Consider the following 6,000-nt stretch of genomic DNA (forward strand, 5'->3'; position numbering starts at 1 on the left):
GTACCAGCGCCAACCCACCCCTGAATCACATCTTTTTTATGTTTCTGCCCGGAATCGTACTAAGTCTGTTCTTCGCTCTGCTAAAAATAATTTCATCCGCACTAAATGCTCTCAACTTTCCAACTCGAATTCTTCCCGCTCCTTCTGGCACCTTGCCAAAAACCTTTCTAACAACTTTACCTCATCATCCTTCCCTCCTCTTTTCTACTCTGATGGCTGTTCCTCCATCACTTCTACCCTCTGACCTCCTCATGGCTGACATTAAAATTTCTTCAGCTGATGTATTTTCTGCCATCACTGGCCTCAGTACTAACAAGGCATATGGGCCTGATGGAGTCCCTCCTGTTGTCCTCAAGAACTGTGCTTCTGTGCTTACACCCTGCCTAGGTAAACTCTTTCACCATTGTCTTTCAACTTGTACCTTTCCTTCTTGCTGGAAGTTTGCTCTCATTCAGCCTGTCCCAAAGAAGGATGACCATTCCCAACCCTCAAACTATCATCCAATTGCTATAACATCCTGTATCTCAAAAGTTTTTGAGTCTATTCTTAACAGAAAAATTTTAAGGCATCTTTCCTATCACAACCTTCTTTCTGATCATCAGTATGGGTTCCGTCAGGAACGCTCAACTGGCGATCTTCTCACCTACCTTTCAGGCTCTTGGTCATCCTCCTTTCGGGACACTGGCGAAAGCTTTAACACTGCACTTGACATCTCAAAGGCTTTCGATCAAGTCTGGCACTAATCCTTAATTTCCAAACTGCCCTCTTACGGTTTCTATCCTTCCATCTGTGCCTTCATCTACAGCCTCCTTTGTGGTCGTTCTATAGCTGCTGTTGTAAACAGCCATCGTTCTTCTCCTAGATCTATTAACAGTGGTGTTCCTCAGGGCTCTGTCCTATCACCAACTCTCTTCCGTTTATTCATCAATGATCTTCTAAGCTGTACATCTAACCCTATTCACTCGTATGCTGATGATTCCACCCTTCACCTTTCCATTCGGTTCCCGCAACGTCCATCCCAGCAGTTACTTCAACAAACAAGGGATGAGGCTATGGCACTCCTAATGTCTGACCTGGCTCGTATCTCTGACTGCGGTAAAAATAATCTTGTTGTTTTTAATGCATCTAAGACTCAGTTTGTACACCTATCAACCCGACAGAATCTTCCACAAGAGTACCCACTAAAATTTAATAATATCCAGCATCATCCTTGAACATGCTTGGGGTTTCATTCACTTGGGATTTAACTTGGAAAGATCATACTACATCTCTGGTAAAATCAGCTTCCAAGAGATTAGGTGTGCAAAGCCGACTCCGTTCTTTCTTTACCCCTGCACAATTGTTGACTCTATACAGGGGTTTTATCCGCCCCTGTGTGGAGTACAACTCTCATGTGTGGGAAGGCTCCCCACATACAGCTCTTCTCAATAGGGTGGAGTCAAAGGCTTTTCGTCTCATTAACTCTCCTCCTCTTACTGACTCCCTTCAACCTCTGTCTCTTCGCCGCACTGTTGCATCTTCATCTCTTTTCTATTGCTACTTTAATGGTCACTGCTCCTCTAAACTGTCTGTATGCATCCCTCCACCTCTACGACGGGCGCGTAGCACCCGTCTAGCAGCAAACTCTCATCCCTTTTCTGTCCAACTCTCTAATGCAAGAGTTAACCATTACTCCCAGTCCTTCATTTATGCAACAGGTCAACTCTGGAACTGTCTCCCTCTGTCTGTATTTCCTGCTGCCTATGATCTCCAGTCTTTCAAGCGCAGTGTGTCCAGGCATCTCGAAATGATCGGATCTTGAATTTGGCTCTCTCTTGTATTTTGTTTTTCTCTTGGAGGGAACTGTTATTGCGGGCTCATGGCCTTTGGTTCCTTCTTCCTCGCATTAAAAAAAAAAAAGTGTCTCATAATTTTAATTCCTTAGTTACACTAACTTTGTGATACGTCAGTAATGCGTCAGCATTGAGAGGAGTGCTAAAGTTGTGTCTCAAGAAACACACAAAAACCGGTGCTCAAATATAGGCTTTAAGGAACAAAGAAGACAAACCATAAATGCAGTAAGTCCTTGATATATGTTGCCTCTTTTTTTATGCCCTCCCACTTTTTTTTGTTTTTTCCCAGCACGAGAGAAAAAATACTGACTGTTAAAAGTTCCATGGCCACTATTAAAGCTGACTTGCCAATTTCACCCAGTTTACATTAATAGTTAAATTTAAAAAAAATTGTGGTATTATGAAACATACCCATGACATGTACCAAGGACCTTCTGTATCTAAGACTAATGAAAAAAGATTGTGAAACTGCCAAACTAGCTTTAAGGCAATACTGAGTTCCTTTATTTTATTCTATCTATCTATTGACAGATGCCTCAATCCCGTACAGGTGGCCACAAACATATCGCCTCCATGTCGCCCTGTCCCCCACCATTTCACTGCCCTGCTCCCAACTCACACCCCCCTGTCTCATATACAGTACCTCTTCACTCCATAATACTTTTCACTGCTCTCCCACGAGACCCCCTGACATCGTAAATACATGTTCACTATCATACCAGTGCTGAATGTAATGCCCCAGAGGTGGTGGATAGTATGATCATTTGATGACCCCTATCTGGTGCATGGTAGGTGGACTTCTAGGCCTTGGAAATGTGCATAACAGCCATGTCCAGAGACAGATACATTAAAAAAAATAAAAAACTGTATGAAGTTAGACTGGGAGAGGAGACAAAGGCTGAATTTTTGTTAAATATAAAAGTTGTCAAGTGCTGAAACACAGAAGTCATTAAGGAAATGCCTGTTTAGTGCATAATGTACTGCAGGATATGCTACAATCCTCACAAATGAGCTAAATAAGTAAAGTTGTGAATGCCACAATCCTCACAGATGTGCAAAGTTGTGCCTGTACATAAAAGACACAGGAAAACAGATGTGTAAGAACTAGGTTGTACACTGGCAGCAGAATTATATTCATTTTTCTTAGCTTTAGCTAAGGTGTGGTAGGGTTTGTGACTGATCAACTGCTACATCAATCCTCATGCAAAAAAATATAAATAAATAAATAAATAATAAAATAATAAAAGGACAAATTAAAATAAATCACCAGTGAACCTCAAGGCATTTCTCCTACAGCCTTCCACCATAAGGGAGGTTCCCAAAGTGATCAAGACATGGGAGATTATGATGAATAACATCAGAAGAAAACTCATCTTCTAGTGGAGGTGTGACAGAATCAGACAGTTTCAAAATATTATTGTTTAGTGAGTTAGAATGATATGTTAGAATTAATGGAAACATAGATAAATCGTGAGAATAGCATCAGTTTTAAGTCAGATTTCATAAACACATATGAAAATGGACGATTTCGTGAATAAGTACACATTGGGGGTCATACAGTACATATAAACAGTACTGTGTACTCTATATCTATCTATCTATCTATCTACCTACCTATCTATCTATCTATCTATCTATCTATCTATATATATATATCCTCCCTGGGGAAGGGGGATAGAATACTTCCTCAGTATTCCCTGCTTGTCATAAGAGGCGACTAAAAGGGACACTTTTATCTACATTCTTTTTGCTCTCATTCTTTCCCTTGTACTTTGTCTGTCCAAACCCTGTGCATTTTACTTTCATTTAGTTAATTTCCTCTCTCCACTGTCTGGTTCCTGCGAGTCACTGGCATTGGCTCCAGGGTAAAATATTTTACTGCTTAAGAAATCTTTATGAACTCTGGTGACGAAGCAATGGCCCTCAGTTCCGTGCAGCCCTTAAGTGGGCAGGGGGTGCTAAGAATCCCACGGTGTAAAAATAAGTTCATAAATCCAAAAAGAACCTTAAGAATAGGAAACTGGAATGTTCGAACTCTCAATCAGGCTGGTAAAATGGAAGAACTTATTTCAGTGTTCAAGGAATACAAGATGGATATTTGTGCTCTGACAGAAACGAGGTTGCTTGGAGCTGATAAAATGAATTTGGAAGATGGTATTACTATGTTGGTTTCTGGTAGGAGTGATGGAAATCATTACCAAGGAGTAGGCTTACTGCTGAGTAGAGATGCTTGCAAGGCACTATGTGAGTTTGAACCAATTAATGAGCGCTTGCTTTATGCTCGCTTAAAATCTGACCATGGTAATATCAGTATGGTTGTAGGGTACGCTCCGACAAATGAGGCTGCTGATGAAATGAAGGATGACTTTTATGAGAAGCTGCAGGATGTAGTGAATAGAGTGGCAAGACATGATGTGTTAGTTTGCATTGGTGATTTTAATGCGATTGTTGGCAGTAGTAGGGATGGCTTTGAAGATTGTATGGGTAAGGAGGGTGTTGGTATAAGAAACGAAAATGGGGTGCGACTTGCAAGCTTTTGTTTGGCAAATGACCTTATAATTGGTGGAACTATCTTTGAGCATAGAAAAATACATAAGACTACTTGGATTTCACCATGTGGTAAATATTGTAACCAGATTGACCACATTGCAATTAGCAGAAGGCATAGGAGTTATTTGCAAGATGTTTGCGTAAGGAGGGGGCAGATATAGGTAGTGATCATCAACTTGTTGTGTCAAAGATTAAAATAAAACTTAAGAGAAACGTTAATGGTAATTGTACAGGAGGTAATAATTATGATTTTGATGAGCTGAGAAGTGATGAGAGCACGAGGGAAAAGTTTTGGTGCGAATGTAGAAACAAGTTTCTAGTCCTGCAGACTTTGATGGAATCTGAAGACAATGATATTAATCAAATGTGGAGAGAGGTAAAAGAGGTTTTGCATGAGAGTGCTAAGGTTACTATTAAGAAAAAGGGAAAAGCGAGAAGGAAAAAGTGGATGTCAGATGAAACATGGAATGTAATTCAGAAAAGGAAAGAGGCTAAGTTAAGAAGTGAAGAACAACATGTTGATGGCCAGGTAGTTGAAGTACTTAGAGCAAAGTATTGGAGTTTACATTCTGAAGTAAAAAGACTCGTTAGACGTGATAAGAGGAGACTATATGATGAAAAGGCGACAGAGACAGAAATTAAATTAAGTAGAAATGACGGTCAGAGCACAAGAGCAGCGTATCAGGCCATAAAGGAGTTAACTGGGACTGAAAAGAGAAGGAAGGAAATACCTGTACGAGATAGAAATGGTAATTTGATGACTAAAGATTTGGATATAAAAGGAAGATGGAAAGAGCACTTTGAATCTGTTCTAAATAGACCAATCCCAGCTGAAGAGGACATTTTGCCAGCCGAGAAAGATTTGCAGATAGAAACAGGGGATATAACTTTGGAAGAGGTAGCAAAATCTATAAAGGAGTTAAAGAATTTTAAGGCTCCAGGTGAGGATGGAATATTCCCTGAAATGCTTAAGGTGGAAAATGACGAGTTGATGAATGCACTTTTGAAACTTTTTAATGTGGCTTGGGATAATGGTGGAATTCCAGAAGAGTGGAAAAATGGAGTGATTATAAAAATACCAAAAAAGGGAGATTTAAGTGTGTGTGGCAACTGGAGGGGGATAACTTTGACACCTGTAGTTGCAAAAGTCTTTTCCAAAATCTTGTTGAACAGAATAGAGCCAGTAATTGATAAAATTTTAAGAGAAGAACAAGCGGGATTTAGAAAGGGTCGAGGTTGTAATGATCAGATTTTTATTGTAAGGCATCTAATGCAACAAGCTAATGAGATGAAAATGCCACTTAACATGTGTTTTGTGGATTTTGAAAAGGCGTTTGATAGTGTTTCACGTGGAGCTATGTTGAAAATTATGAGATTCTATGGTATACCAGAAAAGTTTGTAAATATTATTAGAAGCCTGCATGAAGGTACTTTTTGTAAGGTAATGGTGGGTGGTTCTTTGAGTGATCCATTTCAAGTTAGGTCAGGAGTGATTCAAGGAGGAGTTCTTTCGCCATTGTTGTTTGTTTTGGTTATGGATTATGTTATGAAAAAGGTTGTAAGGAGAACAGGTGCAGGAATTAACTGGAAAGAAAATAAGAAGCTGATGGATTTGGAC

The sequence above is a fragment of the Coenobita brevimanus genome, unplaced genomic scaffold (genome assembly GCF_032717465.1).
Source record: "Coenobita brevimanus isolate Jiangsu-jjx unplaced genomic scaffold, ASM3271746v2 jjx.HiC_scaffold_2588, whole genome shotgun sequence".
Lineage (NCBI taxonomy): Eukaryota > Metazoa > Arthropoda > Malacostraca > Decapoda > Coenobitidae > Coenobita > Coenobita brevimanus.